This window comes from Lichenostomus cassidix, chromosome 5 (assembly GCF_008360975.1).
Source record: "Lichenostomus cassidix isolate B80296 chromosome 5, HeHo_3.0, whole genome shotgun sequence".
Classification (NCBI taxonomy): domain Eukaryota; kingdom Metazoa; phylum Chordata; class Aves; order Passeriformes; family Meliphagidae; genus Lichenostomus; species Lichenostomus cassidix.
The window spans coordinates 2,098,492-2,116,777 of NC_139486.1; the positions used below are offsets into that span (position 1 = coordinate 2,098,492).

Genomic DNA, 18,286 nt, shown 5'->3' on the forward strand with positions numbered 1-18,286 from the left:
TGTGGGGCTGAAATCAAGAAAAAACCCCACATTGCTCTCGAGGAGAGCCGTGGCAACCCTTTAACGGCCCAGAAAATAACAGCCCAGCAAATGACCTCACTGCTGCAGCTCCCCCAGGAGAAGTTAATCTCCCCCGAGTGGTTCCTGCATTTCCTCTGTGATTTATCTTGCCCCAGTCGTTAGGATGTGGAGCTAATCAGCCAATGCATCTCTAATAAAAACGGGATTGCTAAGTCAGCTCAGCAGGTTCCCCCAACCCTCCTCCCTCCCCAGCCAAGGTCAGAGCCCTGCAGGGACAGCCCAGCCCTGCCTTGTCCCTTCCCTGTGCCTCTTGCAAAGCCTCCATCTCCCTCCACAGCCCATGCACGGCTGCAGCCCCCCTGGATTTGGGAAGATGCCCTAAGCCCAGCAAGGTGTTTTGCTGAGAGCTGTTTTGCTGCTGGTCCCTGATAATTAATGGAAAAAATCAGCAGGGGTTGGTGATGTTTACAAGCTCCTCATTAAAATTGCAGCATGTTGGGTTGGTTTGTTTTTTTTATCTTTAAAGTCTTTAGAAGGCTTTTTTTTTTCCCTCCATTAACATGAATTTCACAAAGGGGATCTTTAGATCAACGTAATTCTTTGAGGCTTTCCTAATGGGAAAGCTTTTTAAAAGTGGGCTTAAAATTTCCTAAGAGCTCTGTGGTGCCTGTGGGTTCTGTCCACTGAAGTTCCTTCACCCCAGGCACCCCCAAACTCGCAGCACAAAAGCTCCTGTGGGTGCAGAAAGCTTGGAGCTTCCAAAAAAGATGGATCAGCAGCTCAGAGCATCCCTCCCTGAGGTCTCACTGCATCCCTGCTCAGCTCAGCCCTTCCCCTCTGCTCTCAGGATTTTTGATGCCTCCAGTGCCAGCGAATGAGGGGCATTATCTAGTCTGGAAAGTGTAATTTTCCCATCATTTTAAGGCCTGTTCCCATGTATGGGTGGCCAGAGGTGCCTCAGGGGACACAAGAGCTGCAAGGTGTGGCTTTCCACCAGCAGGAGATTCGTTCCCATCTCCAGGGTGGGTTCCTCTCACACTGAGGCTCTCCTGGAGTGGGAACACATTCCTGGGGTGATTCCCTTTGAAACCAACACCTGCCCGGCTGTCCCTGCTGCTCACAGCCAGAGTGACCCTGCTGGGGGCTGGGAAACATCATTAGCCTGTTAATTAAGGTTAATTAATGCCATGCACCAATGGGATCTGCAGGAATTCTGGGGTGGATTCACCCAGGGCTCTGACAGTGGGATGCATAACTGAGTGCCATGGAAAAGCAAAGTCCTGCTGGTGGCTGTTCTCCTGTGAATAACCACAGGCTGAGGGGAGGAATTAACGACTGAGGAGGTCTGAAATTCCTGCAGGGGCAAAGCCAGGCTTTAGTGGGTCTGACACCCCTGGGAAGGATTGAATCACCAGACACTGATGGAGGAATGACAGCATTCCCACAAGTGTGTGATCCACGTGGAGGGAGCAGGAGGGGGAGACTCAGGGGGTTAGAGAATCCTGGAATGGTTTGGGTTGGAAGGAACCTCAAAACCAACCTTGTTCAAACCCCTTTCCATGGATACCTCCCACCATCCCAGGCTGCTCCAAGTCCCCTCAACCTGGCCTTGGACACTTCCAGGGATCCAGGGGCAGTCACAGCTTCTCTGGGAATTCTATTCCAGGGCCTCCCCACCCTCACAGCCAAAAATTCCTTCCCAATATCCCACCTCTCCCTGCCCTCCATCCCTGCAAGCCGTTCCCTGTGTCCTGTCCCTCCATCCCTTGTCCCCAGTCCCTCTCCAGCTCTCCTGGAGCTCCTTTAGGCCCTGGAGTGAGTCCTCCACAGGAAACAAAAGCTGTTAATATTTCTGACACACGCTGGAAGGATTTCCCCTCTCTGCAAAAACCTGGAATGTTGCACTTTCCATCTCCGTGTGACAACAAAATCACGGTGGCTTTTTGGGGTCAGGAACCCTGCTCTGGGGACAGCATCCAGGGGATCATCCACAGGGCCAGGCAGCTCTCACATGCTGGAGTGGAGCTGAGTCCAAACCCTCCAACAGCACAGGCAGGAGAATTAATGAGTGTGAAATGAAGAAAAATCCCATTTATCGGCGCCTTAAAATCAAGGGAATTTGTTCTTTGCGGCAAGCTGCCCTCTTGTTTTCACTGCTCTCGTTCCAAGGCAAGTAAGAAGAGACCTCTGTGATTCACATTAGCATTAATGGGAGCTAAGCATTTAAATCTCTGTCCCCAGAGCACTTAGGAGAGAATCTGTCCCCTCTTTGTGCTCCCTAATAGCTCCAGAACCCTCCTCCTTCCCAGGCACGGCTGACAAAGGGATTTCTGTCACTCTCTGACTCTCCCTTGTCCCAGCACAGGGATGAGAGCAGCCGGTGCAGAAGGCTGAGGGCTCAGGAGGGCTGAGCAGGCTCCAAGAACCAGAGAAAAGCATCATTTGAACTCAGCATCCTCGGAACTGCTCTGGTTCTCCTCCTGTACAAGCCAGCTGCCGGTGCTGGAGCTCAGCCGCCTGACCTCGAGGTGAGGAGGGAGCTGGGGTTGGTGTTTTGGGGACACTGGGGGCTGGATGGGTGTGACAACTCCATCTGGCTCAAAAGCCTCGAGTTCATGAGTGTTGGGCACCAGCAAGGGTGAGGAAGTTGCTCCCATTTCAAACCCCAGCTCACCCAGGGGCTCTGGCACCAGGCAGCATCATAAAATCACTAATTGTTCAGGTTGGAAAAGCTCTCTGAGATCACAGTCCAACCATTCCCCAAACACTGCCAGGGCCACCACTGACCATGTCCCCAAAGTGCCACATCCACGTGGCTTTTAGATCCCTCCAGGATGGGGACTCAGCACTGCCCTGGGCAGCTGTTCCAATGCCTGACCACCCTTCTCATGAAGAAATTTTTCCAAATATCCAGTCTAAACCTCCCTTGGTGCAGCTTGAGGCTGTTTCCCCTCGTCCTGTCCCTGTTCCCTGGCAGCAGAGCCTGATCCCCTCTGGCTTGAAGGGGACAGTCACCTACCTGCTCTTGTGGCCACACTGGGGCTGCCACAAGCCAGCTGCCCTTGGCCTTCCTGACCACCTGGGCTCACATTCAGCTGCTGTCAACCAACACCAAACCCACCAAAACTCATCCCAAAAGAGCTCCTGGCATCACAGCAAGAGCCCAGGACCTGCTCTGACACCCCAAACATTGCAACCAGCAGCTGCTGCTTCTCTCCTTCCAACCAAGTCATCTCCCAGCCAGTTCTTCCACTGGAGCATCCATATGGAAGTAAAAGGGGGAGGAACACCATGGCAGGGAAAGGTGCTGTTCCAGCTGCTCTGCTCCTGCTCTCCACACAAGAGGAGCTGTCACAGATGCTGGAGTTGAACCCAAGCGAGTTTTTATTTTAATTAAAGCACAGGACCTGCAGCCTTTGAAATCTTGAGGCCAGCTCCCTGTCCGTGCTGCCTGACTAATTAAAATGGGATGTTTAATTAAGACTTGCATTCAGTCAGCAAGTTGATGAAGCTAAACTGCTGCTAATTGGCTTTTGGCTCCAGTCATGAGAGCCTGACTTTTGGATTCAGGGCTGCCTCTGGGAAGAAAGCAGGAGTTGAATCTGTGCCTTGGGACTCAGGGGTCAGACAGTGCCATGTCCTGGGATCCTGGAGGGAATGGTCCTTGTGTCCTGGGATCCTGGAGGGGCTGGCCTTGGACACTTCCAGGGATCCAGGGGCAGCCACAGCTTCTCTGGGAATTCTATTCCAGGGCCTCCCCACCCTCACAGCCAGGAATTCCTTCCCAATCTCCCATCTCTCCCTGCCCTCTGGCAGTGGGAAGCCATTCCCTGTGTCCTGTCCCTCCATCCCTTGTCCCAAGTCCCTCTCCAGCTCTCTGGTTCAAGGCCAGGCTGACTGGGGCTTGGACCAACCTGGACTAGTTGGTCCAGGAATGAGATGGTCCTGAGCATCCCTTTCAACCCAAACCACTCCATGATTTTGTGATTCTACAAGCCCAGCTGCAAATATCTGTAACTCTGAGCCAAAGCAGGTGACAGAAAAGGCCATGGCTCTGAATTATCCCTCTTCCAACACCACCCATCTGCTGCTGAGCACTGGACACAGCTCCAGCTCAGACTTTCCTGTTTTCCCACAGGAAGGATGTATTCCCACACACAGACAGAGCCAGGTTTGTGAGCACAGCTCCTGATGCAAACTGCAGGAGAGAAAGGAACCTTCAGGAATTGATCCCCTCTGCATCAACAGGGGCACTGGCTCTCCTCCTCCACTGCAGGGAATCTGGGCTGTGCAGGAGGGAAGAGGAAATGGAAATCCTGAGGTGGAGCAGCCCTGGCAGAGCAGCTCCAGGAGGGAAGTGTCCCTGGGGCTGGATGCTGCTGCTGTCCCTGCCCAGCCCAGAGCAGCTGGGATGTGCAAAGCAGATGATCCTCCACACGACCTGGATCTCTGGGGCATCTGCACAGGGGATTATCCTGGGGGTGACATTACTGACATTGGAATTAATTCCAGGCTGAGCAGAGCAGCCCTTGTACCTCTGGGAAAGGCAGGGATGCCATAACACCCATTCCTGTAATCCTAGAACTGCTGGGTCCTCCCGGGGGAAGAATGCAGCCCTTGGCCACAGGGATGCTGGGAAAACCCCAGGCAGCAGTGCAGGAGGGAGGACACCCCAGGTGGGGACACTTTGGGGTGTGTCACCTCCGTGGGGTGACACCCAGGGACCCCCAGCCCATCCTTTCCTGTGCCAGGGGAGGGATGGGGTGGCTTTGGGATGGCAGAGCACCAGCCTTCACCCCTCTGCAGTGCTGAGGGCACCACTGGAGACACACACTGGGATTTTCCTCCTTTCCCTCATCTCCCACCTTCTCCCCTCTCCCTGTGCAGCAACACAGCAAACTCACCTTCCCGAAGCTGGCAGTGGGAAGCCTCACTCCAGAAGGGACTGTGGACCAAGCCAGGATGGAATCCAGCTGGGAAAAACCTCCCAACCCCTGTGCCAGGCAGAGCTGGGGAGGCCATGCAGTGGGCTTTGCCTCATGTCAAACCCCAAATCCCAAGGGCTGCCTGCCAGCTGGTAGGACTTTGTTAAAACCACTTCTTTCTTTGATAGCATTGATAACACAAGAGCAAGGAGCAGAAATCACTACCAATCCCTTGGAGTTTGGAGACTTCATCAGCTCAGCCCAGGTGGGTTTGATTTATTCCCACCACAGTTACTATTCACTGAGGTGAAATCTCACACGTGGATGCTCATCCATCCCCCCTGCAGTGAGGAGCTGTGGGGCTTCTGGTTGGGTTTGGGGACAGCTGGGCATGGCCAGATCCCCAGGAGTCCCTGCACATCCCCAGATGTCCCCACATCCCTGCAATGTCCCTGGGAAAGGGACAGAGCTCTGCATGGCTGCCTGTCCCACAGGATGTCACCAGGATGAATGACCAACCCCTTCACTATGGCTGAGTCCGTCAGCCCCATTTTTGGGCCCAAACCCCATTTCTGTGGCATTTCTTGCCTCCTCAGGGTGCCCCAAGCTCCCTGTGAGGTGCTGCTGGCAGAGCTGAAGCCCCCAGCCCCAAAATGCTGTCCCTGGGGTGCACAGATGGCCCCAGCCTGGCTTTGTTCAGACACACACAAGAGCACTGTATTCCCTCCGCAGGCAGAACTGATTCAAAAGCTCCAGCCTGGAAATAAAACAAGGATATATTCTTTTCAGGCATGACCTTACTAAAACCCTTTCACTGCCTCCCGTGTGGGGATTCCCTGTGCTCTGCCTCCTCCCAGCCTTGCTGCAGGCCGTGCTGGATTCCTGCTGGATTTAGGGTTTTATTCAGCCTGGTCACAGTGACAATTCTGCAGCAGTGACAATGTCTGTCACTCCATCTGCACTTGCCTGGGCCCAGCTGGCTGCCCAGAGCCCCTCACCCCACACCCTGACCAACCCCAGATTTTGGGGGTTCTCCCTGAAAGGAGATTTTTAATGTTTTTAAAACAATCTGCTGCGACTGGGGATGCTGCTGGAAGCAGGAGACTCAGGGTAAAACCAGCAATTCTTCTCCTGGCATGGATTTTAGGGCATGCAGTGGTTATGTCAAGAGTTGTGAAAGAACAAATCTGGCCTGCAGACCTCCTGCTAGGAGCCATGTGGATGAAGGGCCTGGCTGGAATGCTGGGATGCTGTGGGGACAAGTGACATGCTGCTTTTTCCCTGCTGAAATGGAACAGCAAAGCGTTTTGCTCCTGCTGGGAATCCTTGTGCTCACTTGAACCTGCCATTCCCTGCTATTTCCAGGAAATTTCCTGCCATTCCCAGGTCATTCCCTGCCATTCCATGCCATTTCCTGCCATTCCCAGGCCATTCCATGCCATTCCCTGCCATTGCCAGGAAATTTCCTGCCATTTCCAGACCATTCCCAGTCCATTCCCTGCCATTCCCAGGCCATTCCCTGCCATTCCCAGGCCATTCCCTGCCATTCCCAGCTCCCAGGCCAGCTGGTGCTCTGCAGCCTGCAGGGATTTCTCAGCAGGATTTGGGAGAACCTCCGAATTCCAGCATCCCTGCTCTTTGATCCCACTTCTCTGAGGGGCAAACAGGCATGCAGAACTCCCCAGAAGTTTGGCAAAAGACACAAATGCAGGTGGCCTGTGAGGTAACAGCTTTCCAAAATCGTGGAGACAGCAGATGAAGTTGTTATATTCCATCAGAGCTGCACACCTCAAGCTCTGCAGTGGGATCAAGCCTGGTTTAGCTTATCCCCCTGGAAAAGGGCAGCTCTAGGATGATTCCTTGCAAGCTGACAAATCTAGGTATCATTAAGGGTTGGGAAAAAACCTCCAAGATGATTGAGTCCAACTTTCCAGGTTGGCTGAAGTTGACAGAAGCCAGTTTTGCCCCCAGGGACACTCAACTGTGGATCATTCATGTGACTTTCCTGGCTGTCCCTGGTCCTTGGACTAAACAAATTCCAGAGCCATGGAATGTCCTGGGCTGCTCCTGACTGTGAGGATGTGCTGAAGATCCTCTGTCCTTGCTTTGATAGAGGATCTCATCTCTGCTTTGATTTTTGGGGAGAAGAAGTGTAAGCACTTCGCAACAGCCCTTTGATTTGGTCCAATTAATTCCTGCTTTGCTTCATTACTCCTCAGCAGCAAATGATCTTAGCTTTTCCCTGCCAACACCTGACACAGGTCCCTTTGAAAGCACAGGCAGAACTGCAGGATCTGTTACAGGGATGCTGAGAAAAGCTCAGCAAAGAGCTGCTGCTCTCCCCAGGTACTGAGAGGGGCAACCGAGGTAAGGGGGGAACTAAAAACTCCAAATATTGATTTGTTGAGGGAGCTGATGCTGAAGTTCACTCTCCATGTTTTAGGAGAGACAATTTGGTTGTGTCCCTGAGAGGAACTGCTGCAGCCCTGCACAGACATCAGGGTGGAAATGCTGGATTTCTAATCATGTTGAGTTTGGCTTTTTTTTGGCATCTGAGCTCTGAAAAGAAAGCTCCAAACTTTGCCAGGGGCTGGGTCATGCAAGCAGGACAGGAATAAATTCCTCCCCAGTGTACCCTCCTTGTGGGACAGCTCAGGGCAGGGCAGGCAGCAAGGAGCTCCCAGCTGGGAAGCCTAGAGGGACACCTTCCACTATCCCAGGCTGCTCCAAGCTCTGTCCAACCTGGCCTTGGAGACTTCAGGGATCCAGGGGCAGCACAGCTTCTCTGGGAATTCTATTCCAGGGCTTCCCCACCCTCCCAGCCAATAATTCCTTCCCAATCTCCCATCTATCCCTGTTCCTCTGGCAGTGGGAAGCCATTCCCTGTGTCCTGTCCCTCCATCCCTTGTCCCCAGTCCCTCTCCAGGTCTCCTGGAGCTCCTTTAGGCCCTGGCAGGAGCTCTGAGCTCTCCCTGGATCCTTCCCTTCTCCAGGTGAACATTCCCAGCTCTCCCAGCCTGGCTCCAGAAGGGTTTGAGCATCTCTGTGGCTCCTCTGGACTCTCTCCAGCAGCTCCACATCCTCCTGATCCAGTTCTGTTCAGCCTCCTCCCTTTCCCCTTGCTTAATTCCAAACCTCCTGCAGATGCAGCTCCTCTCAGCTGTGCCCTGGGATGCCCCAGGATGCTTGGCATTTCTCCTGTGTGCCACTCCACTGGCCAGAGGTGACCACTGGACCTCTGGGAGGTGACCTAGAGGGACACACAAGCTCTGCACCTCAGAGAGAAACGCTGGGGAAACTCAGGGACACTCAGAGGTGACCCTGGAGCTCAGGACAGGAGCTGAGTCTTTAATACCTATTCCCTCCCCGTGCTGAGGAGAATCCAGGGCTCTGGGGCTTAGGAGTGAAGGGAAAATGCCCCAAGGAGCAGGGAGCAGCTGCCAGGGGGATTAGCTGCTAAGCAGCCTGCTCAGGAAATGCAGTGTCTGCCTCCATTAAGGGCCTTGCTCTCTAATTGAGGCTCTGCAATGAATTTGTTGCTTCTTAAGGACAATAGGAATGCTCTTTCCGTGGCTGCCTGAGATGTGGGAGATCTTCCCTGATGAGCCAGTTCCTTCTGACCTCCTTTGGAAGCTCAGCTCTGCTTCCTGAGGCTGATTAGACCTGGATCCATTGCTTTGATTACTTTGTACTAATGAGCAAAATTATTCCTAATATTTGCTGTGCACTGACTTCCTCAGCAGTGCAGCAGCCCAGTGGTAACTCCACGTCCTTAATCCATCTCCCTGGATTTCTCCTGGTGCTTCTTCAGGGCTGGTTTGATGTTGCCAAGGGAGGCAAAGACAGCAGCTCTGGGTGAGGTGTATCTCCCTTTCCAGGGCATCAGGAAGCCAAATTTCTTCAGTTTCCCTTCAGCACAAACTCTTCAGATGGATATTTCATCCTGGAAGTTTGTCTGCAATGTGTTCTGCCCTTCATCATCCCCAGGGAAAGGAAATCTGCCAGGATGTGCCTGATGGCAGCAGGCAGAATCCCACAATCCCAGACTGGTTTGGGTTGGAAGGACCTTAAACCCCATCCCATTCCACCAGGCCCTGGCACAGAGTGCCCAGAGAAGCTGTGGCTGCCTCTGGATCCCTGAAGTGTCCAAGGCCAGGCTGGACAGGGCTTGGAGCAACCTGGGATGGTGGAAGGTGTCCCTGCCATGGCAGGGGTGGGATGGGATGGGATGAGCTTTGAGCTCTCTTCCAACCCAAACTGATTCTGTGTTTCTTGCTATGAATTCCCACCTGTTTTAGAATTGAGAGACAAAAAAACCCCCAAAAACTTAAAGCAGCCTTTCTCATCAAAGCAGACTTTCACATGAATATCCAGCCATGGTGAAGCACCTCAGCTCTTCCCAAGGATTCCCACATGCCCACGAGATGAAAAGCAGGATGTGAAGCACTGATGGTGTCGTGGCCATCCTTAATTACATCCTGGAGGCAGCAAAACCCTGTCTTCCTCAGCAATGTGCTGTCATCTCCCTAAAAATCCACTGCTCCACTCGACCTCCCTTCTCCTGCAGGCCCAAGGAATGCCAGAGGGTTTGAGTTCATCCAGAAGAAAATGAGCTCCCGAGGGGTTGCTGTGAAATTCTCTTCTTTATGCAGAACAAACGAGCACTGGGGGAAATGACTGCCAGGAAAGGTCAAGGAGCTTTAAACCATTTCCACTCTAAACCATTTCCAATCTAAAGCATTTTCAATCAGGTCACTAGCAGGGAAAGGGTTTGTGTTTGAAGGACACAAACCAGTGCTGCACCTTTTTACTCAAAAAATCTGGAGGATGCTCCTCTAAGTGGTGAGGGAAGTCCCACCAGCCCAACAGGATCTCCTTAAACACTGTTCTTCTCCAGAATGGATGAAAAAAACATGGAAGCAAAAACTTAGGTTATGATTTCAATGGTCAAGATCTGTGTCCTGTACAGAATAAAGGTGCTGGGGACAATACCAGGCCATGAAGCTGTCAGGGATGGGCACATCCATTTTTTTTTGGGTAGAATTAGCACAGGAATGCACAGATGTCATCACCACTGCCTGGGAGGACGAAACATCTCCTCCTACACCTCCTTCTGGCACTGCCCAACACCCAGCAATGTGCACACTGGGATTTGGTGCTTTCTGCCATCAAATTCCACTCCATCTGCCTCCAATCCCATCAGTGCCTCCCCACTCTGCTGCTCACTCACACTTCAGCTCTCCCATCCCATTATTGCATTAAGTCTTTCAATCTGATTACATTGTTTGGAGTTAAATTTGAACCTGATTAACAGCATAAACAATGATTTTTTTTTTTCCACTGCTGGCCCTAACCCAGGGCTGAGAGCCCTGTGGGGCAATTCCTCTTCCTGCAGGGAGTGTGCTGACCATCCTTTTGCCTTGTCCTACAGCCTTTAATTACCATCTGGGTGCTGCAGTCAGGAACTCTCATAAACAGCCTTGACAGCTCGCCAGCATCTTGACTTTGCTTTGACATTTAATTGCCCAGAAATGCAAATTGCATTGGATTCTCCAGTTCTGAAGCTGCAGTAACCAAGGCAATGAAATAAAGGAACACATCCCATGGCTGTGGCAGGCTGGGTGGTGATCATGAAGCCTGGGAGAGTTGGGGTGTTCAGCCTGGAGAAGAGAAGCTCCAGGGAGAGCTCAGAGCTCCTGAAAGGGCCTAAAGGAGCTCCAGGAGAGCTGGAGAGGGACTGGGGACAAGGGATGGAGGGACAGGAAAAGGAAAAATGGATTTAAGCTGAAAGAGGGGAGATTTAGGTTTGATACATGGAAGAAATTATTTCCTGGGAGAGTGGATCTGCCCTGGCACAGAGTGCCCAGAGAAGCTGTGGCTGCCCCTGGATCCCTGGCAGTGTCCAAGGCCAGGTTGGACACTGGGGCTTGGAGCAACCTGGGACAGTGGAAGGTGTCCCTGCCATGGCAGAGGGTGGAACAGGACATGTTTATCATCCCTTCCATCCCAAACCATTCTGGGATTCCATGATCCTATCAAATCCCACCACAGAGGACAGCTCAGTGAAGCCTTTCCTCCTGAACCTGACCCTGATGTGGCATCCTGGAGGTCTGCAATCCATCCCTGCTCTGCCCCAGGTGACCAGGGTGACCTTGGGCACTTGTCCCAGTGCAGACTGACCAGCTCTGGGGTTGTCACTCACTCTGAGGAGCTCTCACATCCTTCCCACAAAAGCCAATCCCCCTCCCAGGCAGCAGGAGCAGGTGGCTGTCACCAGAGCAGGATGTCCCTGGCCACCCAAAGCACAGCTCTCCCAGCTCCCAGCCTGTCCCCAGAGCAGCAATTCCTCATTTCCCAGCCCTCTGCCTCTCTGGCTGCTGCCCAAAACTGGGATTTGACACAATTGACTCATGGATTGAGCTCAGGGGAGGTTTGCAGGGCACAGATGGGAGATGGCAGCTCATCCCTGTGGCTGTGGACACACAGAACTTCCCCAGGACAGGAGGAAACACAAAAACATCCTCCAGCATCCCCACAAGGTTGCCTTGCACAAACCCATCTCCTGGCATTTCCTGATGAATCCTCAGTGCTGCAGCCCCCAGGGATGGCCTGCTGGACCCAAAAACTTGTCTGCTTTTCCCAAGGGAATGAGCCAAACAAAAGGTTTCCCTTCTCCCACTCAAATCTTCCCTTGGACACATCCAAAGTCCTACAAAACTGTGAGATGTGTGTTCCTTTTGGGTACTTCTCTTAACCAGCTGCCACTGTGAAAAGCAGCCTGGGATGGGAAGTGAAACAGCATCAGCATGGAAAGGGCTGGAAGAAGTGATTTTTAAGGTCCTTTCCAACCCAAACCATTCCATGATTTTATGACTGCAGCCTGCACTTGGTCATTTCCATCCTTGGCTCAAATCTAAACCAGCTTTAGGCTATCTCTCCCAAATTTTCCCATTCCTGATGGCTAATCCCTGTTGAAGGAGATGTCTATGGGCTCATCAGAACTTATTCAGGCCATTGCCCATATGCCAAAATTCCCAATCCCAAAGTGGGGGAAAGGTAAATTTAACCACATTTCCATTGCTATGATTGAAGTGCCAAACTTCTTGCTGCACCCATGGAAACACAAAACTCCACCAGCCTGCTTAGGACTTGAAGACCATCCCAGTTCCCCTCTCCAACCTCCTCTCCTCCTCTCCCTGCATGCCCAGCTTATTCCTTTTTCCTGAGGCCTCATTTTCCACGGTTTGCAATCACCTCCATTCCTGGGTTTGCAATTGTCTCCAGCCTTCCATTCCCACACCACCACCACCCTCCAGCTGAGGCTGGGCTGACATGAACTCCCCCACCATTCAGGACAGCTCATAGCACCTTTTTGGGGTGATTTTGGAGTTCCCCTTCGAGCCCTTCCATCGCCTTGACCAAATAAATCCCTGTGCACCATCACCATCACCTCCTCAGGAAAATCCATCACCACCCACCTCACCTCCCAGCACACAGCAAACCCCTCCCTCTGCCTCTGTGACACGTTTTCAGGAGGATTTGGGTTCTTTTAAAACATTCCCTTCGGTGTTTCACCAAACATTGCTCCTGGCCAGCCCTTTAAAGCTCCTGTTCACTGGTGAGAGCCTGACGAGCACAAAAGTGACACATGAAACCTCCCGAGATGTTCTGTGTAACGAGGACGCCCAGAGCCATCAGCAAAACCCATTTCAGGGACCTGAGCACTCCCAGCAGCCTTCCTGAGCTCTCCCTCACATCTCCAGGAAACAGCAGCTCTGCCCATCTGATTTATCCACCTGCTCAGCACACCCACTGCAGCATCTCCGCAACAGGACCTCAGCTAATTATCACTAATTTTATGCTTTCTGCTTTTAATAAGATTGCTGGATTCACACAGCAGCAGCAGCAGGAGGAGGAAGGAGGAGAACATGGATCACCTGGTCTTTCTGCTCTATTTCTTTCCCCCTCCAACAGGATGGGAAGCTGCTCCCTGGAGAGCATCACTCTGGATCTGTGCTTTCAGCCAGGAGCCTCTGGAAGATTCCAGGCAGCCTGAGAGATGTGGAGCTCTCAGCAGCAGAGCTGGCAGGACACAGGGAATGGCTTCAAATTGGAAGAGGGGAGATTTAGATGGGATTTTGGGAAGGAATTCCTGGCTGGGAGGGGCTGGGATGGAATTCCCAGAGAAGCTGTGGCTGTCCCTGGATCCCTGGCAGTGTCCAAGGCCAGGTTGGACAGGGCTTGGAGCAACCTGGGACAGCAGAAGGTGTCCCTGCCCATGGATGGGGATGGCACTGGATGGGTTTTAAGCTCCTTTCCAACCCAAATCCCTCTGGAAAACTCTCCTTCATTTTCTGCTGACCCCTTGGGCTTCACACAGCCCTACCCTGCCTGGGGATTTGTCTGCAAGAGACCAAAGGGGAAGTCCAAGGACCAGGATTTCACATTCCCTGTGAAGCTCCGCTTCAGAAATCCTTCCCATCACCATGGATACTGGAGCACTGGGAATGCACCACTCACCACAGCCAGCCTGGGTGGATGCTGCCAGCAAAACACACTTAGGAAGCTCTGAGCTCACCTCAAACACAGGGAAAAGGCAGGAAAAAAGGCAGGAGAAACACAGGGAAAAGACAGGAGAAACACAAGAGAAACACAGGAGAAACACAGGGAAAAAACAGGAAAAACACAGGAGAAACACAGGGAGAAACACAGGGAGAAACACAGGGAGAAACACAGGGAGAAACACAGGGAGAAACACAGGGAGAAACACAGGGAGAAACACAGGGAGAAACACAGGGAGAAACACAGGGAGAAACACAGGGAGAAACACAGGGAGAAACACAGGGAGAAACACAGGGAAAACACAGGGAAAACACAGGGAAAACACAGGGAAAACACAGGAGGGACACAGGGAAAACAGGGAAAACACAGGAGAAACACAGGAGGAACACAAGAAATACAGGAGAAACAATGGGAAAAACAGGGAGAAAACCAGGAAAAACACAGGAGAAACACAAGAGAAACACAGCAGAAACAGGAAAACCACAGTGATTCACCTTTTCTTCTCTGGTAACTCCTTCCAGGCACTGGGCTCTGAGCCCCTACATCTGGATTCAAGCCTCTCAGGTTGGAAAAGGCTAGATTTGGGATTAATCCCAAAATGTGATAGCAACCAGATTGTTTTAGTGCTGCAGATACCCAAAAAACCAGCCTGGATTACAGAGACTCCAAAACATGGAGGAAATAGGATTTATAGATGGGAAAGCATCTCATTTTCAGACTAAGAATAAGCAGAAGTCCTGCCTCAGACAGGGAATTTGGGCACAGGAGGAATTCCACAGGTCCCTTTTCCTCCTCTGGCTGGGGCTGGAAGTGGCTTCAGGCAAAAAACCCCAAATTCTCTTTGGAAATCCCACTCCCTCGAGCTCTGAAGATATTTTGAAGTGGCCACTTGGGAGCCCAAACTGAGATTCCCAAGGAAAATAAACCCCAGAGAGGTTTTATCACTGAGTGATAAAAGCACTGAAAGCAGCTGGAAACTGGGAATGGTGTAGGGAAAAGAAGGATGAGAGGCAGGGAAACCACTGGATGGATTATGAAAAGGCTGTAGATCCATTAATAAAAAAAAAAGGAAGGAGAATAAATCAATAATCCTGGAAGAGCAGAGATAATGACTGCCTTTAAAAAAAATTAATCTTTAATAAGAAGGGACGTCTGGCTAATTAGGGAGTAATGAAGAACTTGTCAGTGTTTCTACAGAGGAGGAGGAGGACTGAGGGGGTTCTGTACCCACAACTGGAGGGAATCCGAACCACTGGAGCACAGCAATCCATCCTGGTGTCACCAGGGAAGCCTAATGGACTCACTGAATCATTCATGGTTATTTATGAAGAAGTGAAGAATCCAGGAAATACCAGGGGATGGGAAGGGAGAGGGGGGGAATAATTCACATTTATTTCAGTAATAGGTTTGGGGTTTTTTTCCAGAGGAAAGTGCTTCCAAGACCTTGAAGAAAAAGCAAGCTAAGGAAGAAAGATAAATAGATATAGTTCCAAAAGAATGGGGTGCTGGGATGCCAAGGCCACCACTGCCCAATGTCCCCAAGTGCCACATCCACAGTGTTTTTAATCCCCCCAGGGATGGTCACTCCACCACTGCTCTGGGCAGCTGTGCCAGGGCTGGACAACCCTTTTGGGAAAGAAATATCCACCCTGAAGCTCTCCTGGTGCACTTTGAGGTGATTTCCTCTTGTCCCACAGCAGACCTGGCCTAGGGGGATTAGCCCAGTGCTCTGCTTGAGCTCATTAGCCCTGACCCTTAATGAGCTCCCAGGTGTCACCTGGAGTGTCCCTGCCATGACCCTTGGATGACAATCCAGAGGCACAGGACAAGCCTGGATTTGTCCCCTGGCTGCCCTTTGGCCTGTCTGTCCCACCCAGCTCTGGTGGCTCCATGAGGGAGTGGAGGACAAAGGGTCTGAACACAAATGTCACAGAGAACCAGGGGGTTTAACAAACTCTGAAATGTGAGGTTTGGGCTTTTTCCAGTGCCTTTTTCCTTTTTCTCCTTTGCTTTTCCAAGGCATGGGCTGAGTCACAGCAGTGCCAGGGTCTGCTCCTTTCCCTTGAAGGCTTTGCCTTATTTAAATCTATTTCCAATTAAACCTACAACCAATTCTGAATACAGAAGGGAAAAGCAACTCATTAGGCAAAGCTTGCCCAGGCCTGTCCTTCCCATTTTTCACTCAAGCCCAGGGAAGGAGCTCCCAGCAAAGCCACAAAAACACTCCCAGAACGTGGAGCAGCACCAGGAGCCAACAGCTCTGTGGGTTCTGAGCTGGGAAAGCCACCAAGGAGGGACCTGAGTGCACAGGAGGAGTCCTAAAGAGGCCAGGGACACTGCCAGGGATCCAGGGGCAGCCACAGCTTCTCTGGGAATTCCATCCCAGCCAGGAATTCCTAATTCCCAATATCCCATCTCTCCCTGCCCTCTGGCAGTGGGAAGCCATTCCCTGTGTCCTGTCCCTCCAGCCCTTGTCCCCAGTCCCTCTGCAGCTCTCCTGGAGCTCCTTTAGGCCCTGGCAGGAGCTCTGAGCTCTCCCTGGAGCTTCCCTTCTCCAGGTGAACATTCCCAGCTCTCTCAGCCTGACTCCAGCCCTTGGAACATCTCCACATCCCATCTATTTTCCATCACATATATTTAATTACAGACCATCTTATCAGCCACTCTGAACACAGGCATCAAAAATAATCATCTCTATATACCAACCCTGCCTCAGAATAAACACCTATTTTTTGCTGCAGCCACCAAGGCCACCTGCCTTTAAAACATTCTCCTCCAGGAAGAGGTTGGTTGATGTATTTCTGCCCAATTTCTGCACATGCAGAAGGGGGAAGGCAGCAAGTTGTTACATAAAGCGTTACATAAATTACCTACCGACTGCACAGAAATGTTCCAACTGCACCAACCTCACGCTGAAGGAATCAATCACTTCAAGTCACCACAGATATTCCTGACATCCAGGAGGAATGAAGGAGGCAGAATCAGGCCTTGAATTCCACCCTGGACACACATTTGGGATGTTTGTTGTACCCAAACATCTCCTGGCTCCTTCAAACTGTAACTGCAAGTCAACTTGGAGACCCCAAACCAAGTGAACTATTTAAACCTAAATGGCTGCAATAAAAGAAATATTGATTTCATAAATATTTCACCAAGGTTAAAAGCTTTTCCCTGACATGGAGATTAGGCACAGAACTCTGCTCTGGATCCCTGGGAAGCACATTTAGGCACAGGTCATGCTTTGTAGTGGAGTATAAATGAGGCTAAATCAGCACAGCCCCCCTGAACTCCACAAGCAGCATGTGATGATGTTGGCCCCATAAGATTGATTATATTTAATTTAAATCAACTGTATTTTGGGGTATGGACAAGGAAAATGGATGTTTTCCTGGGCTCAGGAGCCCTGCTGGGATGTGACCTCTTCAGGAAAGGCTGCATAAATACAAACCCCACTGGAAGGTTTTGTTTTAAATTACATTTATTTTAACTGTTTACAACACATTCACTAGGAGGGAACTGAGCCATGACCTACCTGATGTTAACTCTGAATAAATCACAGAATTATGGAATGATTTGGGTTGGAAGGGATCTTAAATCCCATCCAGTCCCATGGGCAGGGACACTTTCCACTATCCCAGGCTGCTCCAAGCCCTGTCCAACCTGGCCTGGAGCATTTCCAGGGATTTCCAGCCACAGCTTCTCTGCTCCAGTGCCTCACCACCCTTGCAATAAATAATTTCTTTCTTAAATTTAGGCTGAATCAAACCTCTTTTAGTTTAAAACCATCACAACAAGCCCTGCTGAAAACTCTGTCCCTCCCTGCTGGGGTCACTGCCAGGTTTGTGAACCCAAAGCTCTGCACCTGACATGATTCATGAGTGTGTAACAATTCCCAGCTCTGCTGAAGCCAAATCCCTGGCATATGGCAGGAAGGGCTTTGATCCCACCAAACACACAGCCTGCTGCAGTTGTGACATCAATTATTCCTTGACTTCCCTCTGGATGAGCCACGAGATGAACCGAGGTGCCAAATGCTGAGTGCACAAGGTCCCTGCAAGGCAATCTGTGCTAATTGCCACCAATCACCTTGTGCAGCATCACCCTGCTGTCACTGCCTCTGCCAAGCTGCAGAGCATCCCAGGAATTGCAGCAGCACCATAAAAACATCCACCTTTTCCCCCCTCAGCTGCAGGAACATCCCAGAACTGCAGGAGGTGTTCCTCCAGCTCATGTTTGGGGCCAACCTTCCACCAGAGCAGGTTTACTCCTGTTCAACCCAGTTTGGAACAAACTGAATGAAATATCTTTGCCCCTGAAGCCTCCCCAGGTGCTGGAGCCCTGCAGGATGGGGAATGGAGAATGTGGAGCATGGATGGGATCTTAACCCCCTTCCCCTGTCCTCCTGCCACCTTTCCACCCTGCAGCACATTCTCCAGGCTTCCCAAAACGAGGAGGCATCCCAGAATCACTGAGGCTGGAAAAGATCTCCAAGGCCATTGAGTCCCAGTTGTGCCCAATGCTCACCTTGTCCCCAGCCCAGAGCACTGAGTGCCACATCCAGGCTTTCCTTGGACACCTCCAGGGATGGGGATTTCACCTCCCTGGGCAGCTCCTGCCAATGCTTAAACATTTTCTTCAGTGAAGAAATTCCTCCTGATGTCCAACCCTGATGAGAGGCTGTTCCCTCTCCTCCTGTCCCTGTTCCCTGGGATAAGTTCCCAAATTCCCCCTGGCTGTCCTCTCCTGTCAGCAGCTGTGCAGAGCCAGAAAGTCCCCCC

At 51.5% G+C, this 18,286-nt stretch overlaps 1 protein-coding gene across 7 annotated transcripts in view; it reads right to left on the bottom strand.

Moving 5' to 3' along the window:
* The window catches only part of TRIM9 (tripartite motif containing 9), a 55,848-nt gene that overhangs the window by 26,904 nt on the left and 10,658 nt on the right, over window positions 1-18,286 (bottom strand). The gene's annotated exons all lie outside the window — the stretch shown is intronic.